At 45.6% G+C, this 13,800-nt stretch overlaps 1 long non-coding RNA gene across 1 annotated transcript in view; it reads right to left on the bottom strand.

Annotated features, from left to right (window-relative positions):
• Positions 1-12,674, bottom strand: part of LOC147688630 (uncharacterized) — a 36,718-nt gene extending 24,044 nt beyond the window's left edge. The window contains exon 1 of the long non-coding RNA XR_015300533.1: positions 12,553-12,674. This is a non-coding gene — a long non-coding RNA (uncharacterized LOC147688630). The remainder of the gene's footprint in view (positions 1-12,552) is intronic.
• Positions 12,675-13,800: the final 1,126 nt, after the last annotated feature.

Below are 13,800 nucleotides of genomic sequence, written 5' to 3'. Positions count from 1 at the left end.
AATATCTTAATGCCTTCTGGCCAGTTCGGTTCAAATCCACCAGCTGGCCTTTGACTACACAACAATATGTACTTTACCTAAATGATTACACATTACAAGATGGCAGCTGACTTTAACTCCCAGCGTCCAGTAGGCCAGGGACGCATAGGCCACCTGTCAGTACTTAACACACTGGGAATTTCCAGCCCTTTTGTTTTGCTTAGTACAGGTGACCGCTATTATATGGTACCCTGAGGGCAGTGCAAACGTTAAAAACCCTCGTAGCATCACACCATAACTTTTTTGACACTTCAATATGGTTGCTGACTTCATGACTGAACTACGCGGGCCACACAGCGTCAGTCACGGGTCTTCTCTGAAGTAACCCGGAAGCTTGCTTCTTCCCGCATTTGACACCGGTAGTATTTCAGCGCCTCCTGAACTCAGTTCCCTACTACCCGGTGCTGGCGGTGAGGAGTAGGTCAGACGGCTCACTTCTCAGGGCCTGATGGTAAGTACACCACGGTGCGAACTAAGCCTGGACCCAGCCCACATCATACTGTAAGGCAGAGGTCTTCAAACTTTTGGATGCCGAGACCCCCCTGTCAACATTTTCAGGCGTAAGGACCCCCTCCTGACAAAAAATTCTAACCCTGTAGGCAGGGCTACTGGAATTATGAGGCAGGTGAGGACCAAATTATGTGACAGGCTTGACTAAATTGTGTGGGTAGAAAATGTAAATAATGTTCTGTGATGCCTCATATTTTGGGATAGCATTGCTTTATTATTTAGAAATTTTTTAAACACAGTAACACTGAGAAAAGATTTCACCCCATCAGTACCAGTTTATAACCAAAATACAGCAATTAACATCAGAAAGATGTCTAGTCAACCTTTGTGAAGGGCCTCCCACTCCGCACGAATATGCGCTGCCACACTAGATGCTCACCTGGCCCTGGCCGGGAGCAGCATGGGTCCCTTCAAACCCTGGCGCTCTTGTGCAGAGTTAAGCAGTTTACCCATGCCCCTTTCCTCTCACCCAGTTCCTTCCATCCCTCTCTTCTCTACTCTCCCAACCCCTGATCCCTCTCTCACATTGCAGGCCATTTTCTTTCACCCCTTTTTACAACTTCTGAACTCCTGATTCAACCTCTCACTTCACCTTTAATCACCTCTTGCCATTCTGTCTTTTCACTGCCCTCATCTCTAACCGTCTTTCGCATTTATTTCATGGCCTCTCTGGCCCCGTCACCTCCTGTGCACATCATCACTTCTTATTCACCTCAAGTCTCTCCATTCAAATTTTTGTCTATTTGTATCTTACACCTCTCCAGCCCTCCCATTCATCTTTCACATCTCCCCTTTGTCTTCCACACCTTCTTGAACTAACGTCCCTCTCCCCTGTTACCTCAGCACCAGTGCCTAATTTGAGCAGGTGGTCTCCGGTGCTCCGCACTGGCACCTAATTATGCACACTGGCACTATGACAGACTTCCAGATGGTGGCTCTCTCTGTGTAATTTAGAGATGAGCAGAACAGCTGTTTATTAATTCAATATACACTAAAAATAATAACCTCCTGACACCTATGCCATTCTTTATAGCTTTGGGGGCTTGAAATAGTCTGAATAGTCACACTTGTACGAGTGTTATGGTTGGTTGTTGCATGGGTATTGTCATTGGCCGCCCAGGCCAGGCAATGGTGGGTGGTTAAAGTTGCAATGGCCTACTGGTGAGGGCCCTGGAATATGTTGTATTACAAATTCATCACTCCTCAGCACACACCCCAATATTTCCTCTCTTACCCTATCGCTGCTGTCCCTCACCTATGTCGCATCAAATTATCTTTTTAGGTCACAGATCATCTCTCAGCTATCTTATCGCACAGGTTAACAGCAGCCCTCATCTTTTGCTCATACTCACTTCTTGCGTGTCTGCGCTTTGCTTCAGAACTTCACATTTCACCTCATCCCTGACCTCTTCAATCAAATTCTCCCACTCCTTTGCTGTTCTTTCATCTCTCCTCATGGAGCATACGGGTCGGACACCTATGCTGCTCTCGCCCTGTGCCACTCTGCTTATTGTTCCCTAATTCAGGAAGGCATGAATTGTCTGTCTTGTTGTTTTGGTGCAGGCCGCGCAGTTATGGAACTTGAACCCTCCTTTGCTTCGCTCCACCAAGAATCTATTATCCTTTAGGAAGATGTAAAAACCTAGCTCTATGCTCTGCAGGTCACCCCATTTGGCTGGTTCTCCTTCCCCTTCTGTTTGTTTCTTGTTTGCGTTCAGGCAGCAGATGGTTATTAGCCCCAGGAAGCCTTTTGGTAACAGTAGCACACTATAAATGTAAATTATAATAGGCAGAAGCAGGTGATCCACTAGACCCGAACTTCGGGGGAGGGGGGGGGGGGTTAACACTCCCAGCCAGGGCTGGCCCTAGCACTGGTCGCACACGGTGCAACAGTCTTTCCACCTTCTCCATGAATTCCCTCACTACCATTCACCAACAATACTCCTCAATCTCTCTATAGCACCTTTCTGACAAACATTTCATTTTTTTATAGCGCTACTCATAGTTTACTCACACTCAGTTCTGTGATGTGCATGGTACTTGTTCTTTGTACCAGGCACTTTAACCTTCTGCACTGTGTGGGTGACAAGAGTGCCCATTTGACTGCACGGTGAGCGATGCAACAGTGTGAGAGTTCGGTAAAAGGAGTCACTGCAGGGTGAATGAGGTGACCATATGAATTTGGGTTCGGCTGTAAGTGCAGAGTGGGACGAATTAATGCGTGGTTAGTGATGGTCTTGTTTGAGTGAGCTACATATTGAGCAGTGAGGGATGGACAGGTGAGTGAAGTGTCACATGAGTGCAGGGTGAGTAGTGTGCTTGTGTGACTGCAGGGTGAGGTACAGGGTGAACAATGCAAGCACATTGTTAGTACAGAGTGATCACTGTGAGTGCAGGGTGAGCGGTGAATGTTGTGAGTGCATGGTGATCAGTTTAAGTGCATTGTGATCACTGTGAGTGCAGGGTGAGCGGGTGAATTGTGAGTACATGGTGATCAGTGTGAGTGCATGGTGATTAGTGTGAGTGCAGGGTGAGCGGGTGAATGGTGTGAGTGCATGGAGATCAGTGTGAGTGCATGGTGATCAGTGTGAGTGCAGGGAGAGCAGGTGAATGATCTGAGTACATTGTGATCACTGTGAGTGCAGGGTGAGAGGGTGAATGTTGTGAGTGCATGGTGATCAGTGTGAGTGCATGGTGATCAGTGTGAGTGCATTGTGATCAGTGTGAGTGCATGGTGATCAGTGAGTGCATTCTGATCACTGTGAGTGCAGGGTGAGCGGGTGAATGGTGTGAGTGCATGGTGATCAGTGTGAGTGCATGGTGATTGCTGTGAGTGCAGGATGAGCGTGAAAGTGAAGGCGAGAATGAGGAGTGAGTTGTCCGAATGCAGGGTGCATTCCTAGAAACTTGAAGCGTAGGGTTTCAGATATAAGTTAAACTGTTGCTATAATGGCATTAATCAGGGATCGAGGGTGGAGGAAATAAATAATGTGCTGATCCTGCAACAAACTACCAGTCTTTTGAATAGGGTTAACAGCTCGGTTCGGTTCAAAAACTTTATTCGATTCAAAAAAAGAATCATAAAAGTCGGACATTTACATTTACAGACATGGTTTAGAATTCATTTTTAAAATACAGTTTTACAATTAAAACACTAAACAAACAGATAAAACACATTAATTGATATGATCACAGATGGAACCCATAACATTTACTTTCAGTCAAATGATGATGGTTCATGAGTCATTCATACTAGGGCCTGCATCAAGGGGGCAAAGGAAGGAAAAAAAACACGATAAAGCAACATACATGGCAATGACAAAGGTTCTTGGGGCCAAATTAACCATACCGTTTTCTTAACAAGAGTGACACTCGTATAAAATTTAAACATCGCACAACAGACACCAGATGATGACAAAGATAACAAATAGTCATAACCCTCCTTATAATGACAGGGTTGCTTTTCCTTCAAAACGGGCTTAATAAACCTAGTTCTAGGGTCCTTATATAGGGGACAGAAGAGAACAACATGCATCGTGCTTTGGCTATCTTTATTGTTACAGGGACAGGGGGGCAGTCTCTCACACCAACCCCCTTGTTTAGGAAACGCAAACAAAAAATGCAAGATGTTTAACCTAAACCTTGTCAGATAGAATCGCCATTGCACATGGTTTGTGAAGGTTAAATAAAACTGATGCTGTAGAGTAATCATAGGACATTATTTTGATGGCCCAGAAATAAGCAGTCACCTAAACCTGTACTTTTAGCACTTATCTGTGAATACTTAGAACAGCAAATATAAATAGAAAGCACTTTTAATTGTGTCCCTTTTAATTGTGGTCTAGGGATGCCTCAATGATCCATGATTAAAAATTAAAGAGAACAATGACAGAAAAGTCACATAACTAATTAATATATACTTTCTTATATATAACTCTATTTAGTGTCAAGAGCAGGTCTCTGCAGGCTCTTTAAACAACACACAGCAGGCATTTTTTTTGGCAACCCAACTTTATATTTCTTTTCATTAAATGCATTCTCACACTACAGCAGTAAGTGTAAACATGTGAGGAATAGGCAGAGTGGGGGCCCAGTGGGTACTGGAACCATAAAAAAACGAAGCCTCTGTAACCTTTTAACAAAGGCATGTAAATATGCAAATGGTCTTTAAAGACCTGTGAAAAACTCGGGTGTGTGAAGATAAGACCAGGCACTGCCCAGCCGAGCCCCCAGCAGCGTGAGCTGCACTGCAGCAGCCCGGGCTAAGACACAGGATGGGGGAGGAGGGAAGCTGAAGCCCAGGCAGAAGTGTGACTGTGAATTCGTGACCCCCTTCACATCACTCCACGCCCCCCCTGGGGGTCGTGCCCCACAGTTTGAAGACCCCTGCTGTAAGGTAAGCGGTAGGTTGAGGAGCTACTGCCCGCATCAACGACCACGCTTCTCCAGCGACAGACTTGGTAGCTCAGAGTTAAAATGAGTGCATCAGCATGGCCGAACCCCACCCGCAAGGGAGTACCAGTGTATCCCGGGACACAGTCCCAAAGCGGGTCAGCAGATTTGGCTGTGCAAGCACTCGTACTTATGACCGGCTTCAGACACCTCCCCTGCCTTGCTGAGATTATAGGTGAGTCAAGGTGCCTGACACTCCAGGCTCCCTACCAACGACCGCCAGTCTTGCATAGGGCACCGGGGGCGCAATAGTCCTTGATTGTTTGGTGACCTCACCTTATGTCCATTTTATTGTTTCCTCATGACACTATACTATAGGTGTCTAGTTATCCCGCTGGAAACTGTTGAGGTTATATTTTCCTTAAATCTAGGTGAGTTGAGATGTGCATATCAGCCACCCTAGCATAATCACCTTTTAAACCCTTTTTAAAACCATCACCAACCCCACTGTTCCGTCTTTTGAGTTTTAATCATAATGTTTTAATAAGTTACCTATACATGTGGTAGGTGTTTGCTTCACAGACCTGCTTCTGTCACTTAACTTTTGTAACATGACAGTGTTTTCCACTTTTTGCACACTTTATGTTGGTCAGTCTTTCTAATGTGAACCGAGAGATATGTTTTTACCATGAATTAACTACCATTTGATTTCTCTGTGATTTTTATTCTCTATTTCTCTTAGGCCGTCCCTTGATGCTGTGGGTACCTTACTCACAGCCCAGATACCTGGTTGGTAGGTTACCCACTGACTACTTTGTTTAGATAGTATTTCACTAGGTCCTGATGAAATGCCACTGATCCTCCTGACCATTCGGCATGAAACATGTTGACCCAAAAGAGTAGAGTGTAGTTACCCTGAATCATTACTTCAGATAGAAGCCACTCTTCCCCTGTTTTTATTCAGGTGGCGAGCCAGTTTGAATGGAAGTGTTTGTGGACTACCCAACCTGTTTTAATCACCTCTCCCTACATCTACACTTCCTAGGCCCCTCACCCCCACTGCACCAAATGGCAAGGAATGAAAGACCTCCGCCAAAGAGCCCTACATATCTTTCCCATTCTCTCTGATTCTGTTCTCAGATCTCATATTTGACTTTTGACACACTGTTCAGAGTTCTTTCTCCTTAGTCTTTGCATTCCACCTTTTACAGTTGGTTTCACTCCACTGCTTCCAGGGTCCCTAAGCCACAGCCACTTTTCCTTGTCCTCTGCGAACAGCTTAAACCCAGAGCTAAGCGCTCCTTCATTTCTCCACTCACTTGCCCGGTCCTTTTCTTTTCTCCAGTGATCTGCCACTTGAACCCCATGGGCCTGCCAGTCACGTCGGTCTCCAATAATCTATGCCGCACATCCTGAGTCATCTAATTTCTGTCCATTCGCCTCCTGTGGCCCCTATTGTAAGCAAGGGACATGCTACTCTGACCAAGTGTTTAACGCTGGGCATATTTTGGGTGGAGTCAGCACTTTTTACACGTTTTTAGTAATCCAGGGCTGGACATGACCCAGTAGCTCATGTGGACTGTTCTATTGGAGCAAGACCAAGGAACATTTATCTATGATTGTTTCCGGCTTTAAGTGGCGTAGTGGGCCAGAGGTGGAGACTTTTGCAAACATTACACTTTGATTTTTTGTGATGTTTGATGTGTATGCCAATTTATTTATCCTATGTTTGCTGGACCACCAGACTGTAGCTATATCTCACTGTTGAGGCCTAACTAGGCTGTAATGGGTTTAGAGTTGCTTTTGTTTCAATTCAGAGGGGACCTTGCCTAGCAGTTCAGGCTGGACTGTTGCTATTGGAGCGGTACGAAAGGGGGTTGTGATGGACGGAGTATCTGAATCAATCAAACACTCACACCCAGTCAAAAGATCTGGGTTTAATCCATCACCGTTCTTTAGCCCACTCTGCCACCCCAGTTCAGACATGGCTATATGCAAATCAGTCTGACCCTGTGCCTCATGGGAACAGTCCAGCCCGAACTGCCAAGCCATGTCTTCCCTGGACCGGAAACAAGCTTCCGAGGACCGGTTTCTGGCATTCCAGCCGTCTTTAGCCCAGCTTGCTTGAATCCAGTGGCAAAGTGAGCAAGGGACTCACGTCTGAGCATACCCTGCCACACTTATGGCGGCCAAAAGCGGTACAAAAAGGGGGTGGTGATGGACGGAGCATCTGAATCAATCAAACACTCACACCCAGTCAAAAGATCTGGGTTTAATCCATCACAGTTCTTTAGCCCACTCTGCCACCCCAGTTCAGACATGGCGGCCAGAAAATGGTCCTCGGAAGCTTGTTTCCGGTCCAGGGAAGACATGGCTTGGAAGTTCGGGCTGGACTGTTCCCATGAGGCACAGGGTCAGACTGATTTGCATATAGCCATGTCTGATCTGGGGTGGCAGAGTTGGCTAAAGAACGGTGATGGATTAAGCCCAGATCTTTTGACTGGGTGTGAGTGTTTGATTGATTCAGATGCTCCGTCCATCACCACCCCCTTTTGTACCGCTTTTGGCCGCCATAAGTGTGGCAGGGTATGCTCAGACGTGAGCCCCTTGCTCACTTTGCCACCAGATTCAAGCAAGTCGGGCTGAAGACGGCTGGAATGTCAGAAACCGGTCCTCGGAAGCTTGTTTCCGGTCCAGGGAACACATGGCTTGGCAGTTCGGGCTGGACTGTTCCCATGAGGCACAGGGTAAGACTGATTTGCATATAGCCATGTCTGAACTGGGGTGGCAGAGTGGGCTAAAAACGGTGATGGATTAAACCCAGATCTTTTGACTGGGTGTGAGTGTTTGATTGATTCAGATGCTCCGTCCATCACCACCCCCTTTTGTACCGCACATAAATATCTGGGGGTAGCAATTGGGCAGGGCGCATCTCATAAATGTATTTATTTATTTGTTAAACTTATCAAGCGCACAGCTACCCAAAAAGGGTTTCCCCGCACCAAGACGGTGCGTACCACGGAACAGAACCAATTAGTGGATGTTACTGATCAAACAAATAGGTTTTGACATTTTTTCGGAAGCGCGAATAGTTGTCTTCTTTCCGAATAAAGTTGGGAAGAGTATTCCAAATAGATGGGCCTAAATAAGAGAATGATCTACCTCCCATTCTAGAAAGTTTAAACCTAGGCACACAGACTTTAGCCGCGGTTTGAGATCGTAAGTGACGGGCGGATACCTAGGGACGCACTAACAAGAACATAAATCAGCTCTAAAAGTAAAAGCTCAATCACTATCTATGCATATAGATTACTACGCAAAAAAGTGGACAGCCCGAATTACACACACCTGTTAAAAGTCATGGCTGCCCAAATCCAGCCCAGCCTGTCCTACGGTCTGGCTCCCTGGTGCGGCAAGGAAGCGCACTTACTGAAAGAGCTTCAGTCAAAGATCTATAAGGCCGTTTTTGACTTGCCAAAGTCTGCCTCCCCTTCCCAGGTCAGATTGGAATTCGACATTCACCACCAGAAATTCCGGGGAATGAGCGGCTTTATTAAACTTCGTCATAAATTCCGCTCTTCAATCCCGGGTACCTTGAACAGATTTTGCTGGGATGAAATTAAGCACCAGATGAATTTCGAAATACCAAACTCCAGGGGAAGCTTTCTGAGAACATCTTTGGCAGAATTGGAACTAGAAACAGTATGGGAAAATGGGGAAGACAGAGTAAGATTTGGCAAAGCAGCAAAAATCGCAGCAAAAAACAAATCGTTGCTGGCTGACAAAAAGGCAATCACCAAGCGCCGGCACGGGTGGACAGTCATTAACTCCTACAGATCTTTAAGGCCACAAGTATATTTATCTGCCCATTTCAGCTCACAGCTAAAAAAGAGCTTTATAAACTTTCGAATGGGTGTGCACGACTCAAAGGACCTGTATCCATCGTGGAAAAAGACCTTTCAGTCTGAGATCTGTCGATTATGTGGCTTTAAACAAGAATCTTTAACCCACGTATTATGTGCCTATCCAGCAGTTCTGATGTTTTCTTATCTGCCTATGGCTCATAACAAGCTTTCAACTGTTTAGCCATCTTTAGTCCTCATCAGCAATGGTGATAACTCTCTGCAGACTGAGGAATATGTTGGTTGAAGCCTCTGCAGGCACTGGATGCCTGTTGAGCTTCAGCTAAACAGTTAACAGTGGCCTTCTCAAGGTTTTTTAACACCTTTAGTGCTCATGATAGAACGGTTCTGTCTTGAGCCACCGTGGGCATGTGCTCATAATGGAACTGCTCTGTCTTGGCAGCCGCCCATGGGGAAGCTCTGGCACACCCCATGGGCAGCCCATCTACCCCCCCCCCCAAACAGGGATGGCAGCGGAAGAGTTTCCGCTGCCACCTCCGATCCCCCTCTCAGTATTACCATGATGTCAGCGCGCCAACATTGTCAGGAGCCCCTACACGTGCTGGAAACCATTTGCTTCCAGACATCTGGAGAGATAGGTAGGTTTTTCCTTCAGGGGGAGTTGTTTTGTTGTGCATTGAGGTATTAGGGGAGAGGAAAGAGTTTTTCCTCTCACTTGATGTCTCTATGCAGGGCATTCCTGCTGCACGATCACGCATGGGGTCGTAATCGTGCAGCCGGAATGCCCCCACTAGGCACTAGGGTTTTTTTTGGGAAATGGAAGTGGCACCTTAGGAAAGGGTAGTTTCCAAAGGGGTTGTGGTATTTTTGCTAAATTGTGCCCCTCCACCCCACCCCTGGGGACAGATCGGCTTTTTTGTGGCCTTTCAGATAGCCCCACTAGATCCAGGGTTATTGTTTAAAAGTGCATGGGGGTGATCCCTTGGGCAAGGGTCTCCCCCCATTTATTTTTATTCTTGTGGCTGTTTTCTGCACCCCGGGGGTAGATCGGCCCCTTTTGAAGTCCCAACTACCCCCGGGGCAGGGAAGGGGTAGAAAACCCTCTAGAATCAGGGATTCTTTTATGTATTTTATAAATGGAAGCAACCCTTTGGGCAAGAGTTGCTTCCAAAGGGGGTGCTTTTCTGTTGCCTACTTTCTGCCCCTCTGAGACAAATTGCCTGTTTTTTGGGCCTTTTGATGGCCCATCTGCCCCGGGGGTTAGAAAACCCAATAGAACCAGATTTTTTTTTCTTGTACGTGGAAGCGACCCCTTGGTGGCAATGGCTATATTTCCAACAAACATGAGTCGTAATCGGTATTTGCTTCTGCTTCGGAGGCAGCATTTTGTCGATAATGGTTTAGCATTGCGACAAGATCACCCTGATTGTGACCATCTTTTTATGGTTCGGCCTGTCATTGATCACTTTGTAGATCGATTGTCTATGCTCCTTAGAAAGAAATGTCTTTGGTCTTGTTCAAGAGCCACTTGGTTTTTAGGCAGTGCATTCCTAGCAAGAGGGCATGCTATGGAATTAAGCTGTATATGCTGTGTGACAGTATGACTGGATAAGTTGCTAATTTCAGGTTGCACGCTGGTAGGGATTCCAGGATTTACCCCCCCCTGGTTGTCCGTCCACTTTCGGAGTGAGTCAGAAAATTGAGTGGGAACTTGGTAGAGGACTTTTCAATAAAGGTCACCATTTATGTGTAGATAACTTCTACACTGGTGTGCAGTTGTTCAGGGAATTGCCCAAAGTGGACACTGTTGCTTGCGGCACAATCCGCTTTAACCATAAAGGTTTACCAAAAGAACGTGTTTGTCAAAAGCTTGAGTGGGGACAGTGCAGTGCGTTGCGTTGTGAGGAACTTCTAGCTCTGAAGTTTGCAGACAGGAGAGATGTCTACATGCTGAGTACCATCCATGATGAAAGTACTTCACCTGTGACTGTTTGTGGTCAGATTGCTGAAGTGCACAAACCTGTGTGCATTTTACACTATAATAGGCACGTGGGTGGTGTTGACAGAGTATATCAGAGGTTGGAACCTTACACTGTTCTTCGTAAGGCTTACATTTGGTATAAGAAGTTGGCTATACATCTTTTACTCTTAGCAATCTGTATTGCTGTTGTTGTATTTATGGATTGTTTTCCTGAGTCAAGGAAGACATTTGTTTAGTTTCAGGTTCCTGTGATAGGCAGCCTTGTTGTAATGGAACAGGCAAGTGTTCCTAGAGTTGGAGTTGTGGAGGATGTAGCTTGATTGAAAGGATTTAGATAAGTGCCACCATACTAATATTTTGTGTTATGTTTGTTAATTAAAAGGTCTCCACTTTCCTGATCACATTCCTCCCATGCCCACAAAAGACTTTCCCAGTAGGAGATGTAGGGTTTGTTGGTGAAGAGGTATGCGGAAGGAGACTTGTATGTACTGCCCAGAGTGTCCTTCCAACCCTGCGCTGTGTGTGTGCCTGCTTGTTTTAGAACGCTCAAAAATTTTTGGGAGCGTCCATGAGTGTTAAAGTAAGCTTCCTGGTCTGTAGTGTTTTATATTTTTGGGTCAGTTTCAAGGTTGCCATTAGTGCGATGTGGTTAGTTTCTGATCTTTGTTTGCAGTTTTGTATCTACTTACAATTTGTTTCTGTTTTTCATTTTTGTATAAAAAATACAAAATGTGATGATGGTGTTTGTCGACTGGCACTTGGCTGGTGGTGTGCGTGGACTGGCACTTGGCTGGCGGTCTGTGTGGACTGGAGCTTGGCAGGTGGTTTGTGTGGACTGGTGCTTGGCTGGTGGTGTGTGTGGACTGGCGCTTGGTTGGCGGTGTATATGCACTGACAATTGGCTGGCCGTTTGCGTGGACTGCCTCTTGGATAGCGGTGTGCGTGGACTGGTGCTTGGCTGCCGGTGTGCATGAACTAGTGCTTTGTTGGTGGTGAGTGTGGACTGGCGCTTGGCTGGCAATGATTGTAGACTGGTGCTTGACTAGCGGTGTGTGAGTAGTGACTTGCTGCTGGTCACTACAAACCCTGGTAGCCAAATTCCAGTCTACAGAATATATCAGCCGGTGTGGTTGCTGTGTCAGGAATGTAGGCATATGAAAGTTATGGGCCCTTGAATGGCGCTGTCTGTTGATGTGAGTAATGTTATGTGCTGGGCCACGGCTGGCGGTGTGAATGGTTTTGTGTGTGTCACATGCATGAAAGGTGTATAAATGGCCTGTAAAGAAGGTGGTGCCTTACCATGACTTTACAGCTCACAAACTGTGAGTCACTGGTTCAGTTTTTTGTCCTTTCAATTATTAACAGTAAATTTCATTTTTGTGAAATCTTTTGTTAATTACATTTTATATAGTAAACCATCTCTCACCCTCGTGCCAAATACAACTAATATGTGTGTGTACTTGAGGAATCGATGGTTGTGCAGTAATAATTGTCTTTTCTGTCTTTCTCTGTAATGGAGTACATTGTACCTTTTTGTGAATGTTTTATTGTGTTGGTTCCAAGGCTGGCGGTGTGAATGGTCGTGTGTGTATCACGTACGAAAGGTGTGTGAATGGCCTGTAAAGCAGTTGGGGCTTTGATATGGCTTCACAGCTCATGAGCTGTGAGTCACTGGTTCAGTTTTTTGTCGTTTCAAATATTAACGGTGCATTTCATTTTTGTGAAATCCCTTGTTAATAAAATTTCAGATACTGAACCATCACTCACCCTCGTGCGAAATCCAACCAGTATATGTGTGTGTTTGGGGAATAGCTGGTTGTGCAGTAATAATTGTCTTTTCTGTCTTTCTCTGCCATGGTGTACATTTGCACTAGGAAAAATCTATCCACAATGTCCTGCAAAACACAAAATGTGACTAAAGTAAAATTTTCCTTGCATTACTGTGCCATCATTTTCCAGATTCATAAAGAAACCACAAATTTCCTACCACCCAGCATTTCCCCAAGTCTTCCAATAAAAATGGTACCTCACTTGTGTGGGTGGGCCAAGTACGCGCAGCAAGGAAGGGCCCAAAACGTATTGTGGAGACATCAAAATGATCAATCAGAAAACAACCTGGTTTTGCAAGAGAGCCACCTGCGTTTTTAGTCCCGGGCTCGGCGACCATCTTGGGAAATCTACCTAGCCCAGACATTTCTGATAACTAGACTGCCAGGGGAGTCCAGGGAGGTATGGCTTTCATGGATCCCCAAAGTTTTCCTATCCAGAGTCCCCTGCAAATTTTACATTAACTATAAAATATCAATTTTCACATATTTCTGTTGGGAAAAGTTGTGGGATCACTGGGCTGACACAAATTTCCTACCACCTAGTGTTCCCCCAGGTCCCCGATAAAAATGGTACCTCACTTGTGTGGGTGGATCAAGTACCCACGGCTGGAAAGGGTCCTAAACGTATTGTGGAAACTTCAAAATGACCTATCAAAAAACAACCTGGCTTTGCAAGGGGAGCACCTGCATTTTTGATCCCTGGCTCAGCGGCCATCTAGGGAAACATATCTAGCCCAGACATTTCTAAAAATTAGACAACCGAGGGAGTCCAGGGAGGTATGGCTTGCGTGGATCCCCCAATGAGTTCTTACCCGGAATCCCCTGCAAACCTCAAATTTAGCTAAAAAAACAAATGTTCCTTACATTTCTGTGTGGGATCACTGCACCAGCACAAATGTCCTACTACCTAACAAACTTTCTGACATTAAATCAAGGTTGTTGTGGTCTTCATTGTGAAGATGTTGTGAAGGGCAGATTTCGGAGTGTTGGAGGTATTGAACTTGATCATGGGGCTTTAAGTTAAGGTCGATTTTGGGAAAATCCAGGGTTTCCATGTTCTGACAACATTTTGCGGGATATGGCAGTAGACTTTATTGAGTAGTAAGAATAGAGATTGAAGTCTGTTACGAGAAATGATCAGCCCAGCTATTATTTTTTAGGAACAGTTATTATTGACTAAAATGTG

The sequence above is a fragment of the Lissotriton vulgaris genome, chromosome 10, assembly GCF_964263255.1.
Source record: "Lissotriton vulgaris chromosome 10, aLisVul1.2, whole genome shotgun sequence".
In the NCBI taxonomy this organism is placed as follows: domain Eukaryota; kingdom Metazoa; phylum Chordata; class Amphibia; order Caudata; family Salamandridae; genus Lissotriton; species Lissotriton vulgaris.
Note: the sequence above shows the minus strand (reverse complement) of the source record. Positions and strands in the feature narration are given on the sequence as shown.